Source organism: Scylla paramamosain, chromosome 23 (assembly GCF_035594125.1).
Source record: "Scylla paramamosain isolate STU-SP2022 chromosome 23, ASM3559412v1, whole genome shotgun sequence".
Lineage (NCBI taxonomy): Eukaryota > Metazoa > Arthropoda > Malacostraca > Decapoda > Portunidae > Scylla > Scylla paramamosain.
The window spans coordinates 13,662,195-13,683,254 of record NC_087173.1 but is presented as its reverse complement, the minus strand read 5'-3'; the positions used below and the strand labels follow the sequence as shown (position 1 = coordinate 13,683,254).

General features: G+C 37.7%; 1 protein-coding gene and 1 long non-coding RNA gene across 3 annotated transcripts in view; both read right to left on the bottom strand.

The window, feature by feature from the left end:
• Window positions 1–1,919, bottom strand: part of LOC135112465 (uncharacterized) — a 21,305-nt gene extending 19,386 nt beyond the window's left edge. Inside the window, exons 1-2 of the long non-coding RNA XR_010274409.1 lie at window positions 1,768–1,919; window positions 1,508–1,574 (exon numbers count right to left, since the gene is read on the bottom strand). This is a non-coding gene — a long non-coding RNA (uncharacterized LOC135112465). The remainder of the gene's footprint in view (window positions 1–1,507; window positions 1,575–1,767) is intronic.
• Window positions 1–21,060, bottom strand: part of LOC135112249 (Y+L amino acid transporter 2-like) — a 168,078-nt gene that overhangs the window by 113,806 nt on the left and 33,212 nt on the right. The window lies entirely within an intron of this gene.

Here is a 21,060-nt window from a genome sequence, read left to right as displayed (position 1 = left end):
AAGGCCAGAGAGAGCGGGTAAAACAAAAGCAAAAAGAGTGACCGAGTTCTGAATCACTTTGTTCTCTCATGGCGGCGATCACTGGCCACGGAAACTTAGTCGAATTCTCATGGGTATTTTTTTTTTTTTTTCATTGATGATACAGACTGCTTGTTGACAGATCATTTGACTCATGAAAACATCCTTGATGTCCACAACAGTTTTCATTAGACTCCGTGAAAATTAATCGTAGTGGAGTACAGAGGTGTTTAAGAACGCTGCTCCAGGAACATATTTAATGAAAGAGTAAGGATGTATTGACTAAAAAAAAAAAAAAAATAGAATTGTCCAATGTTTAATTTCTCAAAAATCTGATAGGCAATTTAAAGTTATCAGACAAGGAGTGAATGAAAAGTGTAATCTGATAGGGAGAAAATACTAAGGGATGTAAACTTTCCCATTCATGTGAAAAAAAAGAGTAAAGGAACAAATTAATGAAAAAGAAAAAAAGAAAACTTGCAGATATCGTTGGTTTGGCGTCACACATCACAAATGATTTATTAACAAGATTTCCATTACTGCCTGGTGATAAATACTGTGACAGTCGATGACGTGTATTCTAGCGAACAGAGAGTGTGTCCTAATGCTTTCCACTTCAGAAACTAAATTGTCAGTGGAGACGTGGAGACAAATTCCCTTGGTTATACTTTTTTTTTTTGCTAGATGTGGTGGTGGACACTAAAATAATACAGTCAGTAGAAGAGAAGAGAGAAATTGATTGGGTTAGTCTCTTTTCGCCGCTGTTAGTAAGGATGGTGGTAGACAATGAAATTAAATAGTCAGTAGAGCTATAAAGAGAAACTGCGTTGGTTACATTTTTACTGCTGTTAGAGGTGGTGGTGGTGGTGGTGGTGGTTATGGTGGTAGTGGTGGTTGTGGTGGACAGTGAAATCCATTACGAGAGACTGATAATAATTTGGTTATAGTTATATTCGAGCAGCGGGTATTACCACCTGTGTTTATAGTGATATTCAGTGATACTCATAATATAATGTGATGCACTACGGAAGATTGTGGCTGTAGTAAGAAGCCGACTGAAGGAATCCGTAAGTAAAGACCGAAACAATGTAAATAAAATAGATACCTTATTCCTTTAATTTTGTACTGACTTATGTGTTAGGTTCATTTTAGCAAAGGAAACACTGATGATTACCATGAAGCAAACCTGAAATAAGATATAACATACAGTTCATATTGTATAGAGGCATCCATTAACACAGCTTGAACACTGCCAAAACTTCTTTATTACAAGCGTTTGGACCTGTCAAATCATTACAATAAACACATCTCAATGTTTTTTTTTTTTTTTAACATAAGTACCCAAGCATCATTAATAAGTAGATCAATATGAAAACTGAGAATGGATGTATGTAGAATTCACCATATGCTAAGTACAATTAAAATCAATCATATAACCAATCAACCACATTGATTTTTACTTATAATAATCATTAGAATTATAACTCACAACGGTAGCTCCAGCCGCATATGGATTGCCTCCATGAACTTTCCGAACCAGTAGTTGGATTCATAAACTGTAATACATGAAATATTCCCTGAGTAACTATCAATCTTAATAGCCGACCGCACAATCACATTAACACTGTCATCATAAAAGATCATCACTTATACAAAAATTTTGTCGATGAACACCACAAATGTTTGACGTGAACACCAGCTGATAAACCACCACACAGTACTATTATAACCAAACATAGCCATACATACCAGCATAATACAATAATCCCAAGTCTTGAATAAATATTACATCCAGTGATCCATCACAACACACTTCAGGTAGGGGCGGACAGCAACTAACCCTGGCTGACCGTTCGTCGCCACCTCACCTCCCCACTGCCACGTCACAAAGACGTGCGGCTTGCGCACCTTGTACAGAGCTTAATCCTTGTCTACATAAATACACTGAAACACAAACTAATTTAGAAATAAACAAATAAATAGAATAATTTATATTCAAATTATCATCAGACTGATGATACACCAACCAGTCCCTTTAAAACAAATACATTGGATAAAACTGAGTACAGACAAAGCACCGAGAGATTACCTTTAGATCCGGAACAGGGCGAGGAAAATACAGATACGTAAATACAGAAGGAAAGAACGAGCCGGCTGGACTACAAGGGGTCGGCAGAGTTGCTCATAAATTCGTACCTATTCTCAACAAGGCGAGCAGGGATTAGTGCGTGAAAGGAGGCAAGCCCAAATGGTTTCCGCCTGCCTGGAGATTCTAGTTCGTTGCATCTCGCGCGCGCGCGTGTGTGTGTGTGTGTGTGTGTGTAAAGTGAGGTGTATTCATCGAAACATTTTTTTTTTCAGTCTGCTGTCTTTATTATCCTAAATATTGGAGCGACAGACAATTAGTCAATATCGGCCGTCAGTTATCGATCAGACAGCCAATCATTCACTCGGTTCAATAATCCTGGGAATTTATCAGTCCTGTAAAAGTTCATCGTACTCTGTCAAGGTATTATTACTCACTCACTTTTTCACTCACTCACTCAATTCGTCAGTTCATTTATCAATGTCTTGCTTTAATTATGTACTCCTTCTTTCGGCACTTATAATTCCGGAATGTTGTATGGGTAGTCAGTCAGTCAGTCAGTCAGTCAGTGAGTGAGTGAGTCAGTCGATCAATCATTCAATCAATCAATTAATTCATCATCGTCCTGGAAAAGCGAATACTCCTCTACCAAGGTAAGATAAGTACAGGAACGAGTAAGAGAAGGAAGTTCACCTGTTCCTGCACCTACCTATCTATTCTTTAACATTACATCCCTTACCATGTGCATTTATCCAAGCGTAAAATATATGTTTAGATAAACCAGATAAAAAAAGCACTGTAAAAAAAAAACAAAATCTATCTCCTTAGCAATCTATATCTACCAATCTATAAATCGATGTAATTAATCTATCTATCTATCCATCTACGAAAGCAGACTGCATTTACTAACTAACCTAGCTTGTACAAACTCACCATAACCATCTACTCACCTACCTACCTTACACCAAACACCTTACCAACCAACACGCCTATCTGCACCCACCTACCCATCCACATCCACACACACCCACACACCCACAACCTCCCAGTAATGCGTTGTTCTCACCTTCCCTTTCTACCATATCTCTTATTACGATGCCTTCCCACACTCCCCTTACCTCCCCTTACCTTCCCCACCTTCCCTCCAGCCTCCGCCTTCCCTTCGCCTCCCGACCCTCTCTTCAGGTCCCGTCAAATCCCATCAGGGTCGTCAGGGCACCAAGGGACCAACGTGGTTCTTTCTCCTTCACGTTTGAGCTTCAGTACATTTTTTTTCCTTCCCTTAAGAAGCCGAGACGGAATAAAGGGAACAAAGAAATGGAGGAGGAGGAGGAGGAGGAAGAGGAGAAGGAAGAAGAAGAGGAGGAGGAGGAAGACCACTACCACCACCACTACCACCACCATCAGCAGCAGCAGCAAAAAAAGGAGCAAGAGACAAGAGAATGGCAGGTTAAAAAAAAAAAAAAACTACGTGGAAAAATAACAGTGGAAGAAAGAAAATGAGAGATGGAGAGATGGAGATGCGGAGGAACAGGACGAGTCATTGAGGAGTACAGGAAATGAACGAGGCAGGGGATTGAAATGGAATAAAACAAGACAGAAAAGTTAGCAAAGAAAAAAAAAGCAAGGCGAGCGAAGGAGAGCAAGGAATGAGTCAACAATCAATCTCAGCTCAGGAATTGCGGGAGGGAGGCGAAAGGGACTTAGTAGTGAGAGAGAGAGAGAGAGAGAGAGAGAGAGAGAGAGAGAGAGAGAGAGAGAGAGAGAGAGAGAGAGAGAGAGAGAGAGAGAGAGAGAGAGAGAGAGAGAGAGAGAGAGAGAGAGAGAGAGAGAGAGAGAGAGAGAGAGAGAGAGAGAGAGAGAGAGAAAGCAGGAATATACTTGTGTGCTTTTGCTTCTGTATGTACTCGCACTAACTTGAAAAAAAAAAAAATAAATAATGGAAACAAATAAATAACTTACAAGAGAGAAAGAGAGAGAGAGAGAGTGGGGAGAGAGAACAGCAAACATATACGAACCAAGCAAAAACAAGTACGAGTAAAATGAGGCGGGCAGGTGTACAGCACTCAGTAATCAAGGTGTGGATTGTGGCAGCCAGGTAAGACGACCCACTCACAACACGTGGACTACTGAATTATAAAGTGGAGGCATTCCAGACCAGGTGTGTAGGAGACTGAGGTGATGTGGCAGGTGTGTGTGGAATTCAGGTTTATACAAGAGGTCGTATGTGTAAAAGGTGGATGTGTGTAGGTGTGTGTGTTTGTTGTAGAGTAGCAATGACTGAGTGGTGGTAAGCTGTTGTCATCATTAGTAACTTCCATGGCTCTTTTGCAGAAGGATGGGTTCATTAAGACACCGAGACTGTATTGATTGTTGATGTTATTCTAAGGTACTCAAGCAATACAGCTTTTTTTTTTTTTTTTTTTTGTTTTGTTATCAATTTTCTTATTCTCGTCCTTCTTCATTATGAGAAAGCTCTTTTATCCTTCATTTTGCTCTACGCTAGTCTCACTAACACAGACTAGATTAAACTTTATTGAATACAAAAGCACGAAGACTAAATAAATCATAATGAATACAAAAAAAAAAACTCTCTTTAGTTATCTATTATTCTTGAATTTCTTTCACCATCCCCAAATTGCCATTACCTTACTCAAACCAACCTCCCACTATCTATTCCACTCATGACGTGTTTTTTTTTTTTTTTGTAAAGGGGGTGGGAAATGTCAACCTTCTAAAATTAAACTGCAGTCAAAACGTGGTGAGTCATATGAGTTATCAAAACATGTTCGTCTAAATAAAAAGTTCACTGCATGTCTTTTTTTTTTCTGGTCTTGTATTACTTTTTAGTGAAGGGTTTGTTGTGGATAACTTGTCCTGTACATCAGAGAGCAGAGTCACAGAATAATGTCCACCGTAATAAAAAGAGGCAGACTATGAGCGTAAACTATATAAATCTTGCAGCCGCGTTTAATTTTATCGTGTTGTTTATCGTGTTTTGTTGTATTATCGATCCGCCATATGTCAAGTCTTCACTCACCCAGCAGTCAGGCATGTAACAGGATGGACACCGCGCCTCCACTTGTGGCGTGGGACTCAATAAAATATGCACCAACATCACACGGCCCGTAAATCTGGTGGCTTATACACACACACACACACACACACACACACACACACACACACACACACACACACACACACACACACACACACACACACACACGTTCCATTCCGCTTTTTTTTTTTTATCCTTTATACTAAAATATCAAATAAAAAAGATGAGTGAGCCATGCCTTATCTACTTCTCTACTTGTATACTTTTTCTCTTCGCTAATAGTCTACCTTTCTTCAGCTTGACAATATTTCCACGTCTTCACCTACACATCTAGATTACTTATATATATTTTTTGTGTGTTTTCTTTTTTTTTTAATAGTAACATGTGTAATGACTCAAATATTGTTACTTTTTCTCTCTTTTTATTTTTTACATCACGCTTTGCTATCATGCATATTCGTAAGGATAACTGGTTCCTGGTGTTCTTGCAAGTAGTGTTTGGAACCACGGGAAGTGTTTGGCAGGATAACTCGTCCCTGCACTCCTCTCTTCAGCTCAGTTTCGTTAAAGACACACCTGATGGTCGTGAGGGGGAGCATGAAGAGAGAGCATGGCAAGGAGGGATGTCAGTGAGATTTACGTCTATTTTCACTTCCATTCCCTATATGACTCTCTCTCTCTCTCTCTCTCTCTCTCTCTCTCTCTCTCTCTCAACTATTTCTTCGGTACAAGGGGAGTGTGATGGCCCGTCAATATCCTTCAACATGCACACAGCACCGGCTTGTCTCCCGAGGATGTGGTCAGTTATTCACCCAATACCACGGAACTATTGCCACTGCATCGCCGGGGTTACACCTCTATTACCTCTCACTTATACGGCGTTGATTGACCGATCAACCCTGCAAGTGAGGATGGACAGCTGCTTGAGTCAGTTGGCAAGTGTCCACACAAGCCAGCCTGAGAGGGTTTCAGACCAAGGCAGTCTATCGGTCAACACACGGCCGCCACGCTATTCCGAGCCACTCAAGCTACTGCCAGGTACAGAAACTGGTTTTAAAATGCCTCGCCAAAAGTAAACTCTCCATTCTGGTTTCCAAGGGAGTGTTATCATCGAAGTTCTGGAGTAAAGGTAATCGATTCACTTCCATTAGGCGTGTTTGGCGGGAGTCTGATCTTTAGTACCACGCCTGACGCTGAGGTGAAGACTTCGTAAAATGTTGGTTCTATCTTTATGGCGGAAGTGAAATGCTTTATATTCTCCTATTTTTCATCGTCATCGGAGAAAATTTACTTTTATTCATTCCTTCGTCAGGCATGCTTGCACCAAGAGTACACTTGTAGCACAACTGAGGAGGAATTCCTGCGTCAACAAAATATTTGTCTCGCGTGTGTGAACAACTTGTACTCTGCCCGTGTCAGGGGAAAGAAAAGTACCTGTCGTAACACACCGATTGTTTGGGCTACGAGAAAAAAAACTTCAGGACTTTTGCCATTTTTCTACTCCTGTACTTACTTTACTTGCCTTTCTTGTTCCTTCCAGTGTTTACAAAGTTAATAAAAGAAAAACAATATCACAGTATATCACATTACAAAGCGGACTTTAAGATGTTACGCTCATTTTATATTATAACTACTCTGATACAAAGAATTTTACTTTTTTAACAGACAAATTTCGCAAGATCATTCCTCTCTTAAATTTCTTTATCTTATTTCTTTTCATTTGGTCACATTTGTTTCTTTTGTAGCTCTGACTTTCCTCTCTTCGGCGCGGGTGAAGTGAGTACCCGATGAACAGGTCATCTGTCTTCAGACCTTAACAAAAAGCCAGTGGAGAGAGAGGCCATTCGTCTTTCCTGAGGCAAGTCAGGGTTTCCTTGGATAATGATTTGCTGTGCCTGTGCCGTAATCAAGTAAGAAACGCCGCTAAATATTAAAGCGAAAAATGACCGCAGAGGTAAAGACAGCTACATGCAGCAGCTTGAGGTAGAGACAGGAGGGACGGCAAGAAAAGGAACACGGAGGGAGGAAGACATAGAGAGAATGAAGGTAAGGAGAGGGCAGGCCATGACAAGTTAGGGGAAGGGGAAGAAAATAACAAACATCTAAGAGAGTGTGGAAAGTTACTGTGGTGGAAAAAAAAGAGAGGTAATGACAAATTAAGGCAAGCAGGTAAAGGAACGAAGAAATAGAGGGTATGGAACATTACTTAGGTAAGAAAAGGGAAGTTTGATATTAGGGGAAAAGGACGAAAAGGAGAGAAGATACTAGGGTCTGCAAAACATTCCCTGGAAGATAGAAGAGGACAAAGGGGGACAAAAGGAGGAAGATGCAATGGGTAGGACTAGTGGAGGTCATAAATAGCCAGGGAAAAGGACGAAGGGAGATGCAAGAGGGTACAAAAAAAAATACTTGGGTAGAAAGAGAGGAAAGTATAATAAGCCAGGGAAAGGGGAACGCGGGGACGAGGATGCAGTGAGTAGGGATTTGAGAGAGTCTGAAAAGTAAGGAAAGGGACAAAGGGAATAAGATGAGAGGGGTACGAAAAGTCACTGAAGTAGGAGGAGGAGGAGGGAGAGAAGGAGAACAAGGAGGGGAAGGAGAGGCCCGGCAGACCTTCCATCCACCAAATTACTCGCTTACGTGGGATGATGCGAAAATATTTACGCGGAAATGCAGTTTCTGGAGGCACGCCCACGGCTCATCAAGGTTAGGCAAACACAAATTCCTCCCTAATGAAGTATTTTTGCGGGGGTCTCTGCCTGCGTAAGTCACTTTCCTGGATGTGGATATTTTCTGCCGAGAAGTGCACCACATTATTTTTTTTTTCCTGTTTTTATATTTCTTTTGTCACACGAATTATTTTAGTCAACTTCGTTCTTTTTATCATATGGACTGGTGAGAAAGAAGTTGATAGGTGTCTCTCTCTCTCTCTCTCTCTCTCTCTCTCTCTCTCTCTCTCTCTCTCTCTCTCTCTCTCTCTCTCTCTCTCTCTCTCTTACCCTCCTATTTTCACCTACACTCGTTCCTGTTATTTGTTTCAATTTCACTTCACATAATTCAAGTAGCAATAACTTTCATTCGTTTTTTTTTTTTTCATTTCCTGTCGTTGTTATTATTATCGTTGTTGTTGTCGTCGTCGTTGTTGTTGCTCATTCGGAGGCAATTAACGCAAGGATTTAATCGCATTACGCAGTTTGATTTATGCTCGTAATTGTTTAATAAGCGATAAATTTCAACAGTAAATACGACTTTACAAATACTGGATTCTTTGCTGCCACGGAAAAACAGAGTAGCAGAATGAACTATACCATTATTAGTGCGCGGGTGAGGCCGGCACGTGTGTGTGTGTGTGTGTGTGTGTGTGTGTGTGTGTGCTAAGTGACATGTCGAGGGCTAAGGCTAATAAACCTGGGAGCTCGAGCCCGCCCTTTGCAAGCAATAGCCGCATGATGTGACACAAGACGGGTCGCGAAGGGAGGCGGGGGCATGGACTGCGTGAGGCGGAGCTGGACAGGACAGGAGGGAAACAGGCTGGAAATGAAAAGTCGTTGAGGAAAGGGATGCGGAGAGTAAGGTTCTTTTGGTATGGGGTTGTTTATGAAGGGGTGAGTGTAGGGACGGAGTAAATAAAGTGAGATAGGACAAGGATAGATAGATGGATGGATGTGTTAGATGGAATGGAAGCAGAAAGAAGTAAGGATAAACAAGTGTTGAAGTGTTAAGTATGGAGTTGTGGAGTGTGTCAATGAAGGGAAGGTAGATCTGGATGGTGTTAAGTTGGACCGATTGCTACTAAATTGATACGACCTTTGCCTCACGCATCACGCACACAAACATTAAAACAATAAAGGAACCAAATTCACGGTGTTTTTGATGCAAATGTGCCTCAAAACACAGTATCATTGCCCTGTTTGTCGCTGACGGGCGCCCATTAGCCCAGTGAATCATTCTATAATGGCATTACTCATATCAAATTCAGTCCACGCATGACAATATATGACGGACGATGTGTGTGTGTGTGTGTGTGTGTGTGTGTGTGTGTGTTTCGCCTCAGCACTTGGTTCTTACTTATTTTTTTTTTATTACTTATTCATTATTAGTTGATTTATTGTTACTAATTTATTAATTACTGGAAACAAACAAACATCTGGCTCTGCGTACCCTGATGTTTAGCCAACATTAAGTCAGGTCACTTAAGGAATCCAGATGTCCTGAGTTTGGGCTGCCACACCCAGCTAAGCATGGCCCCTATCGTTACCCTCACCCCAAACGTTCCGCGCACTTTGATCAATATAAAATTAAATATAACAATGCCTAACATATCCATTCTTTTCACGCCAAATGTGTGTATTATATCTTTTCTTTCTTGTTTCTTGAGTTGAATGACCCCCCTTTTTTTTATATTTAACACCATTACAGGGACCTTAAGAAACCTACGTAATGTATTAGAGAAAAAAATGAGACAATACATTCGCAATCAGCCAAGTGATTCCTTCAAGTAGTGAGTTCTGCGCCTTTACCTGCAGCACTGTATAGCTGGTGAGCCAACTTCCAGCGCGGCCATTGTAAATCATAGACATAAATTTTCGATTAATTTACGTTTATCCGATAAGTTCCTCATTTTTTTAAAGTTAAGTCTCGCGTGATTCTTCCGTATGTTCTCAATCCGGCTGGTGTAATTTTCAGCCATTACTTTAACATTTAGCACCCGGTAGGATTATATGTGCGAAAAACTTGCATGTTGCGTTCGTGGAAGAGGAAACGGTGAGCCATCCTATCTTATTGTGCTCTGGCCGTCCCTCCTGCAGGGGGGAGAGAGTCAGTGGCCAGGCACGCGACGAGAACGAACGAGAGAGAGAGAGAGAGAGAGAGAGAGAGAGAGAGAGAGAGAGAGAGAGAGAGAGAGAGAGAGAGTATCATGAGGAAGAAGAACCACTAGACCATAGAAGCCCTGCTGTACGTGGGCCAATGAACATATTCACAATAAACACTATCATTACTTCTGGTCAGGACAAATGGAGCGGCAAGAACGTAATGAACTGTGTTGGCTGTGCATGGAGGCAACCACTGGCGATGGAACGTACCACACACACACACACACACACACACACACACACACACACACACACACACACACACACACAACAATGGCTTTATTTAGACCAGTCCAGAGAGGCGTCATTCCCTTAAGCCTGAGAGCAGAAACTCACAGGGTTGTGCGTTAAAAGGTGTAAATGTTAAAGTTTTTTGTGTAGTTTTCCACGTAGATATACAAGTGTAATATCAGACTGAGAAGTTCACCGTTACCTTTGTGTATCTAACACTGTGTTGTGCCTGTGTCTGTTGTGAAAGGCTTTTAAAGGGATTATATACAGCTTAAAAAGATTTGTGCGTAGGTAGGTAGAAAGGTAGATAGGGTGATGGATGAATATATTGATAGATAGATAGATAGATAGATAGATGGTCAATATATAGATCGACTGGTATGTGGATAAAATAATTAGTACATAGGTAAGTGGATAGTTAGATAGAAAGATAGTACGGATAATAAATAAACAAGCAGACAGAAACAAAGACAGACAGATAAGTACACAAACAATACATTCATATATATATATATATATATATATATATATATATATATATATATATATATATATATATATATATATATATATATATATATATATATATATATATATATATATATATATATATATATATATATATATATAACATACACACATACATACATAAAGTAATGATTGTCATACCCGCAGCATGAGTAGCATCATGCCTTCTCCCCCATTCACTATCCTCAGCACATTCCGCGCCATCAGATTCCCGGCACTGGTCATATCACGTTACCTGCATCGTGCGCCATTCATTTAATTAAGTGTGAACGTGATGCCTCAGGTCAGGTCAAGTTATTGAGCAAAAAAATATACGAGTATATGCACACAGACACTCACCCATGCAAAAAAAAAAAAAAAAATCTCTTGGGACTTAATTTCGTTTATTGACTGTTAACATTTTACTAAAATGAACGTGCAGCCTCCATAAAATATTGTGGTACGTGACACAGCTATATTTGACTTTACTTCCACTGAAAGGAAAATGGTAAGGAAAATACAAAGGCATATGAAGAAGATGGGAAACTACGATGACAAAAAGAGAATAGAATAGATGGGAAACAGATAAAACACAAAGAAAACAGACCAAAAGTAAAAGGATAAAAAGGATATATAGAAAATAAAAGAGAAAGACGAAACCAAAAATGAAAAGAATAGAAGGGAGACAGATTTAAAAAAAAAAACTGAGACATAACAGAAAAAATCGATAAAACACACGGATAAAAAAAAAAAAAACATACTAAAAAAAAAAAAAGGAATGCACAGGAAATAGAGATAAAAACGAAAACAACCCAGTGATACGAATAGTGACATGCAGTGATTAAAACTTGCCCTCTTCCTATTCTCCTGCACCTCTCCTGACCTGGTTTTTCTCGACACTGCAGTAAAACAATAAAAGGTGTATCGGTTTACCTTACCTGAGTGTCAATATGGCCGGCAGGGAGAGAGAGAGAGAGAGCGAGGCGAGTATATGGCGGTGGTGCTGGAGGCGGGAGTTACCTGTGGGAGAGAAATATATTGTGTTAGAGGGAAGTGAGAAGGGAAAGGTATAACTGAAGTAGGGCGGGTCAGGTGATAAAGACACCACAGAAGGGAATGTAATGCTATTGGGGGTGTGGATAAGTATCAATGATTGGAAAGAAAGCTGAGAATGTACATAAAAGGTGATAATAGTGAAGAAAGAGTTATATTTATTATCATCATCATATTAGAGATAATGATGATGATGATAATGATGATGATGACGATAATGATGATGATGATGATAATAATAATAATAATAATAATAATAATAATAATAATAATAATAATAATAATAATAATAATAATAATAATAACAATAATGATAATAATAATAATAAATCAGCAGTGCATTTCCTGTTACAATGATGCACCTCATTTATGATCATTACGTTCATTATTTCCCTAAAACAGCAAACACAGAGCTACATTCTTCTCTCATTAATGAACAGCTTAACTCTTCACAAACTTCACCTCCTCAGGCAGGCTTCTCTTCTTCCCTTTTCCTCCACTTCCCTCGCTCCCCATTGCTACATTTCCAGTACACCATTACCTCTTCATTAATTTCCTCTGATCTACTTCCCCCCTTTTTGTTTTTCTGTACATTTTTCTCGCAGCGGCAGCCTTGTTTTCATTACGTATACAAATATGAAAAAAAAAAAATGTCTGCCACACAATCGTCTGTATTTGAGTAATGGAAAGCTACACATTATTCCCTTCCGTGTTACAATTACATTTACACGCACTAATAGTTTTCAGGGCTCTTCTAACGAACTGAATCATTTGCTCCTACTCTTTCATCTTTTTTGACATGTTTATACATTAATTGGTGATGAAGTTACGTATATTTTTTTTTCCATTTCAAGTTGGTAGAAAGTTTTCCTCCTTTAGAATATTAGTAGTAGTATTGTAACAAACGCTAAACTACAATTGATAAATAACATACGAGAGACTGTCAAGATATTATTTGGATTTTCCCTTCCGTGTGTGTGTGTGTGTGTGTGTGTGTGTGTGTGTGTGTGTGTGTGCTCACCCGCGTAGTTATGATCTCCGGAATACGAAGAAAAAAGGCAACTAACCGCGTGTTGTTTTTCGAGTCAAAATGTTTGTGTTCAGATGCAATAAGACGCGTCCCTTGTAATAGCGGTTTGGTTTCGTTGTTGGTGTTATTGTTGCTGTTGTCGTCGTCGTGGCATTAAGACGAGACCACCTCCATCCTCTCTCTCTCTCTCTCTCTCTCTCTCTCTCTCTCTCTCTCTCTCTCTCTCTCTCTCTCTGATTGCCGTGTCCATTCAAGTCAATTACATAGTCAGTTCACTCTAATCAGAAGCTTAGGATATTGAAAGTGATGGTTTTTAGTTGGTTTACTTTATTAATAAGAAAAAAATGGCAGCATATTTGTCTTCCACTACATTACAATCATATAAAAAATTACTAATGGTATAGATTGTATAAATGTTAGTTTTTTTTTTTTTTTTTTTTTTTTTTTTTTTTTTTTTTTTAGTAACAGCACATGTATATACACAAGGCAACTTGTTTATAAGTGGCTAAAGTTGCCTTTTTTCACATTTCTTTTGTCATCATTATTTTTGTGGGTTGCACTCACACACTTGATCCTCAATGTGTTCAATTCATAGATTTCATAAGTTACTATTTGTAACTTATGAAATCTAAAGATTTTTTTTTATTTTCCATCATTTTTTTCATTTTTTTCTGATTTTCTGATTTCATTTCAATTTAGTTTTTGAGTGGAGTATCTCTTTGTTGTCTCTTCGTTAAGAGATGCAGTTTTTGAGTGGAGTATCTCTCAGTTGTCTCTTCGTTAAGAGATGCAGTTTTTGAGTGGAGTATCTCTCAGTTGTCTCTTCGTTAAGAGATGCAGTTTTGCATTTTTTTTTTAAGATTTTTAACTTTTTTTGTCATTTTCTGGATTTTACGCACAATGTTTTTTTTTTTTTTCATTACGTTGTGTTTTTTTTTCTATCTTTTTGTCATCATTTATTATCCGTTATAATTATTTTCTGGGTTTTGACTTTATTTTGTTATTTATATTTCGTTATTTCATTTTATTTTTATTTTTTTTTTTGCCATTTTAATTTTTATTATTTTCTGCTTTTTTGCTTTTTTCTCATTTTTTTGTCATTGCCTGGCTTTTTTTTTTACTTTTTCTTTATGCTTCTTCATTCACTAAGATTTTTTATTTATTACTATTTTCTTTTAATATTTTTTTCTGACTTTTTTACCATTTTTTGGCTTTATTTCTTTTTTGTCATTATTTCCTAGCTTTTATACTTTTCTTTGTCACTATTTTCAAGATTTTTTATTATTTGTTATAGAAATTTTAGTTTTTTTTTTACTTTTTATTGATATTCATTATTTTAATGTTTTGTGTTGTTTTATGTTTTTTGTTACTATTTTTCTTATATTTTCTCTTTTTTGTAATTCTTTTTTTCCTTTTTTTTTCTTTTTTTGTCACAATTTTCTGGCTCTACTTTTTTATTACATTTTTTTTCCTTATACTTACAATTTGCTTTTTTTACTATTTTATTTTCATTATTTTAATCTTTTGTAATTCTTTTATGTTTTTTTTTCTTACTCTTCTGCTTATCTTTCTTATTTTATTGTAATTATTTCATTTTTTTTTACTTTTCTCATGTTTTTTTATTATTTTGTCTTCACTTTCTCATTATTTTGTGGAATATTTTTTACATTTTTAGTCATTATTTTCTTCTATTTTCACTCATCACTTTTGTCACTTTTTGTCCCTTTCGTCATTTTTTTATATTTGTCATATTTTTTTTTACTTTATCATTATTTTATGCTTTTTTTTTTTTTACTTTTTTGTCATTTTCTGCCTTTTTAATTTTTATTAATTTTGCTCTTGGTTTTTAGTTTCTGTAATTATTTTCACTTTTTTACTTTTTTGTCATTATCTTGTGGGTTTTTTTCTATTTTTGTCGCTATTTTTCACTTTTGTCGCTATTTTGTTTACTTTCCTTTCTTGTCAATATTTTTTTTTACTTTTTTTGTCATTATTTATCTTTTTTCATTTTTGTCATTTAGTTTTTTTATTATTATTTTCTGGATTTCCTCTTTTGTCATTTTTTATTGATGTTTTGTCATTATTTTTTTGGTTTATTTTACTTTTTTTGGTATTATTTTCATTTTTTGTCATTATTATTATTATTTTTTTACTTTTTTCATTATTACTTTTTACTTTTTTTTATTACTATTTTCATTATTTTTTTTTACTTTTTTTCATTATTATTTTTTATTATTTTTTTTCATTATTTTTTTATTATTTTCTTTTTTTTACTTTTTCATTATTATCTTTTTTTACTTTTTCATTATTATTATTTTTTTTACTTTTCATTATTTTTTTTACTTTTTTCATTATTATTTATATTTTTTTATATTTTTTCATTATTATTTTACTTTTTTCATTTTTTTTCTCATTATTATTTTTTTTTTCTTTTCAGCATAATTTTTGAGTTTTTAATTATCCTTACTGTTTTTTTTTCATTATTTTCAGCTTTTTTTATTTTAGTCAATGCTTTCTTGTCATCATTTTCTGCTTTTTTTTCAATTTTCTGGCTTTTTTTACTGTTTTCTCATTATTTTCTGACTTATTTTTTATCATTATTTTCTGGCTTTTTTTTTTTACTTTGATGTCTTTATTTCTTTCTTTTTTTATATTTTTTCTCACTATTTTTTCATTATTTTTATTTTTATTACTTTTGTTATTTTCTGGATTTTTTTTACTTATCTTCCTTTTCCTCATTATTATTATTTTTTTTTTTACTTTTTCGGTATTATTTTCTGTTTCTGGTCACCATTTTCTGGCTTTTTTAAAATTTTTCATTACTTGCCTTAATATTCTGCCTTCTTTACTTCAACACTATTTCCATAATTTTGTAAACTTTTTTCTTTTTGGTAATTTTTGTTTCATTTTCTTTTTTTCACATTTTTAAAAAATTTTATTATTTTTTTTTTTTACTTTTTCCATTATGATTTTTTTTCTTTTTCTTATCATTTTGTGGCTTCCTCTCAGAATCTAGTTTTTCGGTGGTGAGTCACGTGATTACATCATTAAAAGATACTATTTTTCTTCTTTTTTTTTTAATGTTTTCCGTTTTCCACCCGCAGTCTTCTTTCTCAGTGGACTAATAATTAAATCAGACTTCTTAAGTTACGGTACAGTATTTTGTTTGTTTTTTAATCTTTTTTTTATTATTATTTTTCCTTACTTCTTGTTTTCTTAGTGAAGAGTCACTTAATTAATTTGTTTCCTCGTTAAGATTTTTTTTCTATTTTTTCCTTGTTTTTATTTGTGCCATTGTTCTTTTGTTTCCTCTCACTGTTAATAGCCGTATTTCACCAGTTTTCCTCTCACTATCAATGGCTGTTTCACCAATACTGGATAGAATTTTTCTTTTCTTTGTTTTTTTGTCGTTGTTTTGGTTTTCACAATCTTGATCCTCAGCAGGTTAACACTCAAATCGTAGCATTCTAAAATAACTTGTATAAAGATTTCTTTGGTGGATTTTTATTTTTTTATATTTTGTCATCGTTTTCTGATTTGCTCTCACTCAAAATATTTAGGCACCTTATCTAATGAAGATACTTTAATTACTTTTTTTTCTATTAATTTCTGGTTTCAACCGCGGATTGACAGTCGATTAATATACTCGTACTTCATAGGTTATGAGAGCAAAGACTTTCTTGTTACTTTTTTTTTACTTTATCTTTTTTATCTTTTAATTTCTTTTACGTCATTATTTTTCATTTAGTGTCACGAATGTTCTTGTTCCTCGCTGAAGAATCACTCAGTTGTTTCGTCAATAACAGATAGATTAATATTTCTTTTTTTTTCTTTGCAAACTTTAAGCGCTTTATTTTTTTGTCATTAATTTCTGGATTTCACTCACCACCTTGTTCCTCAGTGGAATCACTTAGTGTTCTTGCTCCTTAATTAATGGATGAAAAACTTTTCTTTTTGGTCTAATTTCGGGTTTCGATTGACAAGCATGTTCCTCAGTAAAGACTCAGTGATTAGGCTCCTTAATCCATAGTTAGAAAGCTTACTTTGTTTTTGTACTTTCTTTTTTCCAATTTTCTCGGTTGCACTGACTAGGATGGTCCTCAGTGCGAGTGACTCAGTGTTTAGCGGCTTGCGACCCGTGATGGAGGCTCTGCGCACTAGTCCGCCCTTTCTTCTGTTTCTGTGAACGCAGCCGAGCCTTAAGGGCAGCCACCTCTCGGGCCCATTTCACTCGCGCGGGGCCTGAGGGTGGCGGCTGTGATTCCAGTACCTTCAAATCCAGATCAGGTTTATAATCAGTAGGTAGGCTGTAATGGGTGTCGATCTTACAGCGGACGGATTTCAGATTTATTTTGTTGCAGCGCTTTTTCTTCTCTCCTGACATTTGATTGTTTCTTTTCAGCTGGCGGACATAACGGTAATGGCTACACGAGAACGTCTTCTTTCTTAACTCCAGTTCCTTCTTTACCTTCATCCTCGCCGTCATGTTCTTCACCGGTGTTGGTGGGGAGGCCTTCCACCACCTCCACTTGCTGCTTACATTGGCCATCGCGGTGTTCTTGTGGCGGCAAGTCATTACCTTCTTTTTCAAATGTTGATCCTTCCCTATATTCTTCCGCGTCGTCATTTTTTCCACCGGTGATGTTGTCTTCACATTGCCAAGCGACACACTCTCTCTCTTCTTTCTTAAAAGCATTGCTTTCCGTATCTTCTCTCTCCTTGTACTGTTCTTCACGATGACTTTGGTTAAAGACAAAAGTTTGGTTATAGAGGGAAGGTTAACTTTCTCAATAACGTCTTGTTTCTCAGCTTCCTTCTCAAAATTCTGTCCCTCTTTAATTTCCTTATCTGCAATGTCCTTCTCAGGAGAGATACTTTTCACATCTTCAACAACCACTTCCTTCTTTCCAGTGTCATGCGCATCATAGTCTTCCGAAACACTAGTCTCCTTTCCTTCAAGAGTATTAGCTTTCTCGCCTTCATGATATTCATCGTCTTTTTCCTGAACTAGCTGCATTTCACTAATTTTTGCTGGTTTCATTTCCTTCTCGGTAACTCTTTGTTTCTCAGTATCTTCTTTCTCTTCCTCATCTGTCTTCTCTGTTTTTTGTAGGGACGCTTTGCACATCTTCGGTGTCTCCTTCAGTCTCTTCAGACTCATTTTTATCATATTCTTCCGAAACTGCGCTCTTCTCTTCTGCTGGATTCTTTTCGACACTTTCCGCGTTTTCATTGTGTTTTTCGTGAACTAGCTGTACTTCACTCATTGTTCCTGATTCTTTCTTCATCTCTGTATGGTTTTGTTCCTCTGTATCTTCTTTGACTTTCTTATTAGTGGTATTTTCATCAGCATTATTCTTTTTCTCGAATGGAATGTCTTTCTTGTGTATTTCCTGAACCTGAACGATCTGTTTTTCTTTGTTTGTTTCTTTAGGCTTCATAGACGCCTGCTTATCGCGACGGACGGTACGAGGTGCGCTGCGCTGCTGTTGGCGTGCAGCAGGAGCGTCTTTGTTGAATGACCGCACGTTCTTGGTTTGCATGGAGATTACTGGCGGCAACTTTACAATTTCTGGAGTTGTTATGATGTTAACGGGTTTATCTTTCTTCTTAAAACTGTTGAACAAGGAAGTCGCGTAGTCGATCTTTACTTGGTTTTCGTCATCCCCGCGTTTAGCGCACTCGTACTTATCGTTCTCTTGTAACGGCTTATTTTTCTGTTTCTCAGCGGCATCGGTCTCGTCGCCGCCTGGAGCCGCTCGGTCCATTTGAACAATTTTGAAGCTGGTTTCCGTGACATAAAGAACGAACTTTTCTGAATTTCGGTTCTCCATCTCTTGAAGGAAGGTTGCCAGGCGGCCAAAGAGGACAACCTTCTTTCCGCGCCGCTGCTTGATGGAGACCTTGACAGCCGTCTTGCCTGGCGTCCAGTATTCGCGGAAAACCATGCCGTCCATGTACATCACAGTCTCCAGAGACGTGTACTTCTGGAGACTGGGTTCTTCTTTATGCGGTTTGAAAAAGAATTTGGCTACTTTCTTGAAGCGAGGCCCTCGTGGCCAGCAACAGCAGAAGAAAGATTTCGCGTCGGGATCTCCCATGGATACTTTGACAGTGCGTGGGGGGCCGCGGAGAATGTCGCCATTCTCCACGACACACTCCCCACGCATGTATGTGCTGAAGGAGCGTCTACCATCCATCCTGTCTCCTGTCATCTGACAGACTGAATGTCCCACTAGGGTACACTAGTATTTAGGATACCTGAGGTGCTTGGAAAGTGCTTGACACTGGAGAGTTTGGAGTTGTCAAGAAATGCACACAGTGTTGCCGCCTTGCAGAGCACCGTCTTTAGGGTTCACAGGCAGGGAAGCACGTGCACCACGGATAGCGTGTTGGGGCTCGGGAGGTTGTCCCTCGCTGGCAACTGTAATCGGGCGCGACCAATAGGAAACTTGCGCTGCATTGCAACAGCCAATCACAAACCACATCTTATTATTATTATTATTATTATTATTATTATTATTATTATTATTATTACTATTATTATTATTATTATTATTATTATTATATAATAATAATAATAACAATAATAATTATTATTATCCCTCCACCTCCATGACTGTTCATCCAAATTATTCTCTACCTGCAAATACCAAACTTGCGTCACCTAATCTGGACACGACTCACTAACTCTTGCCTAACGGGAACCTCGCAGCAGGGGAGGGGGAGAGGAAGGGCAGAGGTTATTACAAGGCCTTGGAAACACACAGGGCGGGTCAGGTTAGGTATTATCTGAGCTCACTAAAGTTCACGTGAAGTCAAAGAAGTGTGTGTGTGTGTGTGTGTGTGTGTGTGTGTGTGTGTGTGTGTGTGTGTGTGTGTGTGTGTGTGTGTGTGTGTGTGTGTGTGTGTGTGTGTGTGTGTGTGTGTGTGATTTTTTTTTTACTATTGTATGGTGTATTTTTAAGCCTCTCTCTCTCTCTCTCTCTCTCTCTCTCTCTCTCTCTCTCTCTCTCTCTCTCTCTCTCTCTCCCTGGCATTTAACGCAAGCGGATTCTCTTGTGTGAAATGTTGTATGGTTGTATGTTACGAGAATTTATTTACACACACACACACACACACACACACACACACACACACACACGAGGCAAATATGGCGAGTCAACAACAAATATGCTAAAAAAAACAAAATCAATCATACAAACATTTATATTCGAAAAGGGAAAGAAATACAACAAAAAAAAATAAACAATACAAAGATAAATGTACAAAGACACACAGAAAACAGCAATGGAGGGACAACAGGTACGTAGGAGGACAAATTTGTATAGATGGGGAGATAAGAGGGGAGGGGAGAGGACAGGAGAGAAGAGGGGAAGAGAGGAAAGGAGAGGAGAGGAGAGGAAAGGAGAAGAGAGGCTAAGAGAGAAGAGAAGCGAGTTAGGACTGAAGTGAAACGAAGTGAAATAAAATGAGAAGAGGGAGAGAAGAGAAGAAAGGACAAAAAGAGAGAAGATAAAAATTAAACGAAGAGAAATGAGGAGACAAGATATAGGAAAAGAAATGGAGATGAAAGCAGCATAGGAGAAATGAGAAGAGAAGAGAGGAGAAATAAGAAAAGAAAATACCAGAGAAAAGGAGAAAAAAAATCTGAAATGACGATACGTGAAAGAAGATAAGAGAAGAGACGAGATGATGAAACAAGCATAGGTAAAAATAGCAGAGATAAAGAAAGAGAAACAGAAGAGAACAAAGGACACTTACTATCAACACACACACACACACACACACACACACACACACACACACACACACACACACACACACACACATACACACACACACACACACTTCCCCTTAGCCAGACGCAGAAGGGCGCACGATATCAACTTGCCTAACCGGAACCTGAAGCTGCTGCTGTTACCGAGCCGCCGCAGGTGTGATAATGACAGGTGTAGTGGTGAGGGACGCGACACTGGCGAATCATTAGGTGGTGGCGCGGAATGTAGCGAGGTAGAGCAGCGGTAACAGTGCTTGAAGTCCAGTAAATGGGACGCCAGTGTGTGTGTGTGTGTGTGTGTGTGTGTGTGTGTGTGTGTGTGTGTGTGTGTGTGTGTGTGTGTGTGTGTTTAATGGGCCGTGAATAGTATGCATATTACTATTCGTTCGTGTTGATTTGACTTTGTTAATTTGTAATGTGTGT